At 43.3% G+C, this 10,383-nt stretch overlaps 1 pseudogene; it reads right to left on the bottom strand.

Moving 5' to 3' along the window:
- Window positions 1–8,795: 8,795 nt before the first annotated feature.
- LOC123167813 (peptidyl-prolyl cis-trans isomerase Pin1-like) lies at window positions 8,796–10,100 on the bottom strand (annotated as a pseudogene).
- Between the last annotated feature and the right edge of the window lie 283 nt (window positions 10,101–10,383).

Here is a 10,383-nt window from a genome sequence, read left to right as displayed (position 1 = left end):
AAGAAGTCGGTCAGGGGAGCCAGGAGGGGCCCACGAGGGTGGGGGCGCGCCCAGGGGGGCTGGCGCGCCTCCCTGCCTCGTGGCCACCTCGAAGCTTCCTGACGTCTACTCCAAGTCTCCTGGATTGATTCCGTTCCAAAAATAACTCTCCCAAAGGTTTCATTCCGTTTGGACTCCGTTTGATATTCCTTTTCTTCGAAACACTGAAATAGGCAAGAAAACAACAATTTAGGCTGGGCCTCCGGTTAATAGGTTAGTCCCAAAAATAATATAAAAATGTATAATAAAGCCCATAAACATCCAAAACAGATAATATAATAGCATGGAACAATCAAAAATTATAGATATATTGGAGACGTATCGGCATCCCCAAGCTTAATTCCTGCGCGTCCTCGAGTAGGTAAATGATAAAAATAGAATTTTTGATGTGGAATGCTACCTAACATAATTATCAATGTAATCTTCTTTATTGTGGCAAGAATATTCAGATCCATAAGATTCAAAACATAAGTTTAATATTGAAATGAAAATAATAATACTTCAAGCATACTAACAAAGCAATCATGTCTTCTCAAAATGACATGGCCAAAGAAAGTTATCCCTACAAAATCATATAGTCTGGCTATGCTCTATCTTCACCACACAAAATATTTAAATCATGTACAACCCCGATGACAAGCTGTAACATTCCAAATTTTCAATTTGGAATGTTATACATTAGATCATCATGCATATCATATTTTATTGCATTTTGATTTGCGATCCTAGAAATTTCACGCAACTCAAGGACCCACGGAGAGAGTTGGGGATTTCGTTATTTTCATATTTGGGTTTTCTCAAATTTTGAAAATAGGATCATTTGTTTTAATTATTTTTCTCTCCGAAAATATTTCATATCAAAATATATGAGAGGGGATAAAATGACTTCTCCACAAATAATGAAATATTGGAGGAAAAATATTAAAAACAAATATTTGATTTTGTTTGGATTTTATTTGATTTTATTCGAATTAGGAAAAATACATGTTTTTCAAAATTGCGTTTTAGGCCCAAATAAATGTTCATCTTGTCCGGCTTATTTTTAGCGGACGGGGAAAATTTATTTCGGGATTTTTGGAGTCCGTTTAGTATTTCTTTCTTACTTTTTCTGCACGTCTGAATTTTTTTTAAAAAGTCAACCGCCTTATGGGCCGTGTCCGACCCGGACACCTCAGCCCGGCCGGCCTTTAAAGCCGCGGCCCGAGCCCCGCCTCAGCCCAAGTCGCCACCGCCCCGAAACCCTAGCCGCCGTCGCCCGCGTCGCCCCGCCGCCCGACCCGCCACCCGCTGGAGCCCCGCCGCCTCTCGCCCGACGCCGCCACCCGCCGGAGCCGCTCACCGCCGCCGCCGTCACGCGAACCGAGGTAGCCGCCGGTTTTTCTCGAAAAACCATTTGGTTTTATTTCAAAACCGAGATGCGTTTTTATATTAGATCGGTTTTTTCCGGTTTAGTTAAATAGCGACCGCTCGTTCGTTCGTTCGTTTTAACGGACGGTTTTCGTTTTTTTACAGATAGCGAACGTTCGATCGTTAGCCTGTTCGCCAGTTTTTCTTTTTCTCGGATTTTCCGCGATTATTCCTGATTGCGATTTTCGATCTGTTTTTCGTTTTAGTATATCTTTTCGCTCGTTTATCGGAATCAGGCGATTCAAGCGCCTAGAGTTTCGTCTCAAAATTCTCTTTCTGTTTAACCAACTCAAACAAGTTTTTGCTACTGTAAAATTTGACTTAGATCAAGATTAGAAAACGAAGCTTGTTTCTTTCGCCATTTGACCTTCGTTGCTTCGTTTGAATTGATTCTTTTTGCAAACCGGAGTTCTTAAGTTGAACTTTCTGCTTAGATCTCTTATTTTGAGTTTTATTTCGTGCACCCTTGCTTGATTGCTTATGTATGTATTGTTGGTTTGCGATAGAGTACCCGGAGTGCGAAGCGTGCTACTACGAGTCTCTAGGTTTCACGGATCATCAGCAAGGCAAGTAACACTTTGATCATACTTTTTATCACCCAGTTTTATTGCATTAGATCAATCCTCAAACAGTTACATGATTAGGATCTGATTAATATGTTGGTTTTGGGAAGTAGATGAGGTAGTACCTACTGTCCTGTTTACTATCAAACCTTTGGGAGTTACTTCTACGTTTGCTTATATTGGTATGCTATGCTCGTAGACTCGGATTGGGTTTGAGTGAATTCTTCATGACAGATGTGAGATTATTAATTTATGGTTCAACTTAAGGTGGCTACTTTAATTTACATCTGGGTGGATTGAGGCATCTGGAGAAACCAGTGTTGCCTGTATTTTTGGATATCCCGGAGTACCCGTGTGATCATCCTATGGACCGCCACCCAGACTCAAAGGGATCATGAGATTATTCATGCTAGGAACTTCCGTGTGCAGCCACAAGCTATTATGGGCTCTAGCATAGTTGAGTAGGTTATATGACCTCTTGAAGAGATGGGCTAGCAGATGTAGGGGAAAGTAGGTGTAACTGTCCACCCGGAGTAAAGAGTAGTGTTTCTGAAAGACTGTGTCTCGGTCATCCGTTTCTCAAACACCATGTAGTGCGAGAAATCAAGCGGAGGCGATCGAGTCTTGTGGGGAAAAGTGCACAAACCTCTGCAGAGTGTACAAACTAATCATGATTAGCCGTGTCCCCAGTTATGGACATCTTGAGTATCTAGTTCTTGGATTATCATGTGAATCTCATCATCATGTTACTTAATTTAATTTGATTGGGTTAATTACGTTCTTAATTGGGATTGAGTTGGAGGTACCTTCTCAATGTTTAACAACCACCATGATAGTTAAATAAAATTTATTCCTTTGTGGTAGGGGAAAATTGGCTTTTCGCAAAACTGTAACCATAGAGCTTTCCACCAGCCAAATATGCATGTAGTGATAGCATTATTCTGTTCATTACTCTCTATGTGTCACTTTGCCAGCATATTCCATGTGCTGACCCATTTTCGGGCTGCAACGTATCATGTTGCAGACTTTTCAGACGACGAGTAAGGAGCCTTAGGTCGTGGTCTTATACTCAGTGATGCTGTTGGAGTTGATGGACTCACTTTATCTTCCAAGCCTTCCGCTGTTATCGTATTTTAGATGGCCTTAAGCCATATTTATTGTATTGAGTTCTCTTGAACTATTCGATGTAATAAGTGTGTGATTGCTACTCTGTTATAAATCCTTCAAAGTACTGTGCGTGTCAGCATTACCGATCCAGGGATGACACTGATGCACAGAGACTAGACTGTTTGAGGTCTGGTCGCTACAGAGATGGTATCAGAGCACACGCTGACTGTAGGACACGACCACTAAGCTAAAGCCCTAGATCACTACTCTCTTCTCATTTCTGACTCCTCTCCTTTCTTCCACTCTTTTAGGATGGTGGATGCAAGGAACAAGTTTGCGCAACCAGATGAGGATACACCTTTTGGACGACACTTGAAGCAAGTTACTAAGTACCTGAATATCGGAATATCAAGCTTCACCGGAACCTACAACGCCACACTACCAGAAGAGGAGCACTGGATGATTCAAGTTCAAGTTCCAGGAAGGACGTTCACGCCAATCACTGTGCCCATAGAGTTTTCCTTTGATGCACCAACCTGGAGTCTAGGAAAGAGCATGGCAGCCCACATCACCATGGGACGCATTGGAGAAGTGTACCACAATGATCTCAAGGATACTATCTATCAGATTTGTGGGCGCCGAGACGAGCAATGGGAGATGATCAGTACCAGGAAGGATAGATCTATTGCAGCTTTCATCCAGGAGTTAAACCAGCACATTCGTCGCCAGGAGAACCAGATGTGCGCAGACATGATAGAACTGAAGAAGGCAAAGACTAGGATCATGGAACTGGAGGAAGAACTCAAGGCTACACGCGAGGATTATATGGAGGAAATCGTCGCACTAGTGGAGAAGAATGATGACCTGACAAAGAAGCTAGGAGTTTTCATGGGAGACCCAGCACCAGGAGGAGATGATGATGATTCTACTTGCCCGGAGAATTACATCATCATTGACGACACCGACTCGGACCCCAGTGAGGATGATTTGGAGGATGAAGCAGGAGCAGATATCATGGAGTCTTCGACTGAGCAATTTTTCTAGTAGACCACCAAATTAGTAGTAGTATTCCACCATGTATATATTATAGTCCAAGCACTTTGTAATGATAGTTAGATCGATTGTATGCCTTGTTTGAATTGATTGGAGTGATATGATTGTGTTTGTCTCATGTGCATATGGGTAGTGTTTTCCCTCTAGACCTCATTCTATTCTATTCTCTCAACTTTTCTAAACCATCAGATGCCTCTGAGACGCGACACCGGATTTGTTTTCCCACCGGAGATCACTCAGTTGATTCAGCAGCAGAATGCCCTGATGCAAGTGCTAGTTCAAAACCAAGGCAACAACAACAACCCACCACCACCACCTGTTGATCACTTAGCCCGATTTCTTAGGCTGAATCCGCCGGTGTTTTCCAGTAGCACCGAGCCGATTGTGGCAGATGATTGGCTCCGCAAGGTTGGAAGGGAGCTGACCACTGCAGGATGCACAGATGTGGAGAGAGTGCATTTTGCCGCACATCAGCTTGATGGACCCGCAACATCATGGTGGGAGAATTACACAGCCACTCACCCCATTGACACTGTCACATGGGACCAGTTTCGGCAAGCTTTCCGTACTGCCCATGTTTTAGCAGGAGCTATGGCCATGAAGAAGCGTGAGTTTCGCAACTTATGCCAAGGAGGACGTACCGTTGGCCAGTACATGGAGGATTTTAGTAAGTTAGCACGTTATGCCCCAGATGACGTTGCTACGGATGCAGCTAAGCAGGAGAAGTTTCTAGAAGGACTGAATGATGAGCTGAGCATGCAGTTGATGGTGGCAACTTTTAACAACTACCAGGAGTTGGTAGATAGAGCTCTCATGATTGAAGGGAAGCAGCAGCAGATTGAGAGTCGTAAGAGGAAGTATGGACAAGGAAAGTACAGTACAGGAGCTCACCAGAAGCCTCGTTTTACCCCGAACTCGGGAGGACACCTTCAACATAACCATGGAGGTCACAATCACAATGGAGGAAGTTCGCACAATCATAGTGGCCCCAAGAATGGCAATGGGAACGGAGGAAGCAACGGACAGAACCGTACCAACCCATCAACCCCAGCCAAGAGGGATCTAAGCCACGTTACCTGTTTCAAGTGCTAGAAGACTGGACATTATGCCACTGATTGTCCAGAAGCAAAGAATGGAAATGGCAATGGAAGCTCGGGGAAGAAGCCGAACCCTTTCAACAGGGGACAGGTAAACCATGTTAATGTGGAGGAGGTTGAAGCACAGCCTGATGCAGTAATAGGTAAGTTCTTGGTTAAGTCATTTACTGCAATCGTTCTTTTTGATACTGGTGCATCACATTCATACATATCAAGGGGATTTGTGGATAAGTTTAAGTTGCCCACCAAAGTTCTTAGAACACCTATGCATGTTAGTAACCTCGCCAGGAGCAGAGTATATGGCAAGCCAAGGATGTTTTCAGTTGCCATTGGCCATAGGTAGGCATGTTTTCCCCTCAGACCTAATAGTTTTGGAGTCACAAGGTTTGGATGTGATTTTGGGAATGGATTGGCTATCGATGTATGAAGGAAACATCGATTGCGCCAGTAAGACGATTTTGCTTACTACCCTAGAAGGAAGAAGGATTAAGTATGTATCCCGACATGTGCCGAAGAGGACTCAAGTGAATTCCTTATCAGGAGTTGTACTGGAGGAAGTACCAGTGGTGAAGGAATTCCCTGACATATTTCCAGAGGAGTTGCCAGGCATGCCACCGGATAGAGACATCGAGTTTTTGATTGAGCTTTTGCCAGGCACTAGGCCAATATCAAAGAGACCGTACATGATGCCCGCTAAGGATTTGGAAGAAATTAAGAAGCAGATTAAGGAGTTACTGGATAAAGGATATATTCGCCCAAGTTCGTCACCTTGGGGATCACCCGTACTTCTAGTGGAGAAGAAAGATGGATCATTGAGGATGGTTGTTGATTATCATGGATTGAATGAAGTAACAATCAAGAACAAGTACCCACTGCCGATGATCAATGATCTGTTTGACCGACTACAAGGAGCTAAAGTATTTTCCAAGACTAGTTAGCATGCACGTGCAACGCACGTCTCAACCAAAGAACACATTATTCATGTGTATTGAATTCTGTAGTGCTGATAATCCCTGCCTCTCTAAAGGTGAAATTCAATACAAACCCCACATTTATCTTCTGAGGATGTATGCGAAGTTGGAGCAGACAAAAAAGAAGTCATAATCCAAGATGAAACCGCAATCGTAAAGTAAAGATTTCAGAAGTATGTCTAATTTATTCTATGAACTTGGAAGGACTTGTAATACATATATGCATTGTCCAAGTGAACATGGCAGAGATGCAAACTGTCAACAAGATATACAAAAAAGAACGTGTCTTGGAACAACTGGATTTGTTCCCTCTTGGATTCAGGCTACATGTTATCTTCAGAATTTGAATTGATGGGCTCGACTACAGCGCCACAGTGGGAGTTACAGCACGCACCACGAGCTTGAAGAGTTCTCCGGTATCCAGGACCATTATGCACCCATTCCGAGTCTCACCTCCAGGAGTGCAACATTCATGAACAAAAAATGAAGAACGAAAATTTAATAATTTGTGTATGACATGGCATGCAAGCCACACTTTCTCCAGGCTAATCTTAGTCCTGGTAAGATAAGCAATGAAAACTTGTCCTATCAACATCTCAACAGTGGAGAAAGGTCTACTATTTCAAAATGGAAAACTGTACAATAAGGAAATTTCCATGATTAGATCTTGTGCTAGGATAGTCATTGTTTCACAAACCTAAAAAGAAAAGAAAAAATCACAGAAAAATTTAGGAAGACCAAAGCCACACAACAAGGCCTTCCTAATGAGATGAATATACCATCAGGAAAATAAATCATACCAACAAGGCCTCCTATACAAATCACAAACTTCTATATGCTCCTCTTATCTTCCTCTCGCCTTTCCAATGATTGTTTACACAGTGTACATGCCGAAGACTTCATTTCTCTTAGACAGAAGACATCAAGCTCAAAAAGGCCATAAACTCATGGTCATATCATCTCTTTGGGAAACAACCAGTCCTAGCACTGCAGCTAGATAACACAAAAGTTGAGCTTGAAACCACAGTAACCCATGCAGCTAACTGCTATTTACTCACATATCACATAAAAGAAAAATAAGCTAACTGCATATTCATATTCAGTTATAAAGTAACAGAAAGCAAACAAAAAAATACCGAAGAAACTATCAGTTCTAGAAAACAAATTTGCTGTCCTCGAAAAATAGAGATTGTGCTTTCAGCTTTGTTATTAATCGGAAACCGCTGTAATATGACTTCCTATTGTGTCCTAAACTTTCAAAGAGCTTAGAAGCCATATACAGTATGCTATAATACCTGGCATGCAGATCAAGGAGGCATTTCATCAAACAAATAAGGGCATCTGAAATTCATGTTCTGCTATGCACCCAATGCACATTAAGCGCAGAGCACAATACAGACTATAGATGACAATAGAGTAAGTAGATGTCATGGTCGAGAGCATGCACCTCACTAACTCAGGAACCAAAGATCCTAAAGTATGAACATCTCCACCAACAGTCATACACGCATAGGGGACATACCATTTCTAGATCTGCACATTGCCCATCTTGGGAAGAAAGAGTTTCTAGATCTGCACATATGCAGTCCTCGAATCATTGGAACCCCTTGGTAAAAATATAGACATATTCTGCATGAACTAATGTGAGAACTTTCACACAGAGACAAATAGTAACCTGAACTCTTGCCAAATGAGGGTGCACAAAATACAACACTATATTCCCGTATAAGATTGCTCTCTCAGGAATAAAATATAGTTATATATTTCTAATGGAACAAAATACACTTGTCGGCATGAAATAAGAGGCCGTCAAAGCTGCACTGTCTGTTTGAAATAGAAATCAGAAGTGAAGATGTTTAAGATCCATTGACAACATACGAAATTGGATTATCCACACAAAAAAGGGAAGAAAAAATAAAAAAGAGCAAATGACAACTAAAGGACATACATATGTGTGAACATTTGATGATTCCCGTGTAAGAGGGATGCAATGTGATGAACAAGAGTAAGCTCATCAAGCAATAACTGTCAGTTTGTCACCTTAGCAATTCAATAATAGTAACTATCACTACAATTAACAACAAAGAGTGTATACTCAGCCTTAGAGAAGTAGCATAGTCCAATCTTCTCAACTGATTCTTCTTGCAGGACGGTCCAAATTCCTGTAGCTAAAAAATTACAGGCGGCGTTAGATGGCAGGACTGTATTTGGGCTCAAGATGCTACTATGGTCACCCTCGAGGACATGTAAAAAGGATAGATAAAAAAATTACTAACCATTAATACATTCATTTGTCTCAAGTATACACATGTGATTCATTCAGCACGTTAATCTGATGCATCCAATAATTAGATAATTGCATGTGGACCCCTTTGTGTGTTCATTGTATATACCTTGAGCGTCTCCGAGGATTTGGATGGCACTGCCGGTAGTGTAGTTCCGGCGATTAGCATTGCCGAGCCTTCCGGTGGCGGCACCGATTACCCTTCCGGTTCATGCTATCTTCTGAAAATCGATTGGTTCTACCATACACACTGCATGCACATATAGTATACACAACAATTTCAAATTTAAGCCTGGAAACACACTCTCATACAATTCACTCCCCTATACAGAACAACTTCAGATTTATGCTTGGGAGGCTGGGACCAAGTACGAACCACAAGGTAATGAATGTTCAACTATAGTATTGAGAATAATAATGTAAAAATATAATTTTATCTTTTAGGCGTATGTCAGAGAGCTCTACATCCAGAGAAGTATCTCACTGATTGTTTTCACCCTTTTATAGGTCACTGTACATCGAAGCAATAAGCATAAGATGGAGATATTCCTGAGCAATTTTCCATATGCTCCAATTTCCTTTGTACTCTTTCTCAGATTGTTTTGAAGAAAAGAGCTGGGAAGCAACCACAGGTCCATCCTCTATTATAGTAGCTCCTCCATTATTTGTGCTGTAGATTCCTGTGTGGATCCTAACCAGATATGATTGTTCTCCACAAAATTGTTTTGGCTGGGTAACAGAAGAAGAAAAAGAAAGGAGAAGTGCTTGGCTCGGCGGTGGATCTCGGGCTGGTCACGTACTACTGGCTGGGGAGGACCTCCACGCTGTCGAGCTCTTCCTAGGCTGGTGCTTCTGGTTCGCCACGATCGGAGACCCTATATGAAAGCCTGCAGAGCGCGTAAGTGGGGCAAGTGGAGGCGTACCTAGGTCGCCGCCGCGGCGGGCGGAGGAGCAGCCGGAGTGCTGTGCGGCGAGGTCGGGAAGGAGGCGCAACCGGCGAGGATCTGGTCGCGGAGCTCGCCAAGGCGCGCGGCGACATCGGTGCGCGTGGTGGCGGAGAAGACCCAGCCCTCGGGCTCCTTCCAGGACGCCTCGTGCCGCTCCTCCTCGTGCTTGATCCGGATGTAGGACGCCCGCCCCATCCTTTTCCCCGCCATCGCAGACGCCATCTCTCCATTCCTCCGCCGCTTTGCCGCTCCGGTTGCTTCGGGAGGTTGGTTCCTCGCGCCTGGGGTAGCAGAGGAGAGGAGAAGCGGCGGGCGGCGGCGATGGGAACAGGGAGGAGTTCTGTGGCGGCTGGGGGAGAGGGGAGAGCTATGGTTGGAGTTGGAGACGTGATATTTTTTTCGCAACTGAGACGTGACGTTGGTTCGGGGTTATGAGGTCTTGAGCGAATTAGTGGGCATGCGTGGAGACCGTACGTTGGTGGCAGACCGGCAAAACATTTAATCTCGTCCATTCGTTTTGATGGCAGACCACCGAAGTAATACAGACTCTTAGATACAATTAAGTGGGTTAGATCCAAGGGTGCTGGTTAATTTGTGTACACTAAGTTTGGTGGGTGTAGGGTATTTCATGTTTGCTCTTTTAATAGTAGTATAGATTGATTTGCGATCAGGATACCACCAGTTGAAGATTCGAGAGCAGGATATACCCAAGACAGCTTTTACCACAAGGTATGGGCTATATGAGTACACCGTTATGTCATTTGGCCTGACTAACGCACCTGCCTATTTCATGAACATGATGAACAAAGTGTGAAAGGATCAATACGGTCGACTAGAGGGGGGGGGGTGAATAGGAGACTACAAATTTTACTCTTTCTTGTCAATTTTAAGGCTTAGCGGATAAAAAGGGTTCAC

This window comes from Triticum aestivum, chromosome 7D, assembly GCF_018294505.1.
Source record: "Triticum aestivum cultivar Chinese Spring chromosome 7D, IWGSC CS RefSeq v2.1, whole genome shotgun sequence".
Taxonomy (NCBI): Eukaryota; Viridiplantae; Streptophyta; class Magnoliopsida; order Poales; family Poaceae; genus Triticum; species Triticum aestivum.
This window is presented reverse-complemented; position numbering and strand designations above follow the sequence as displayed.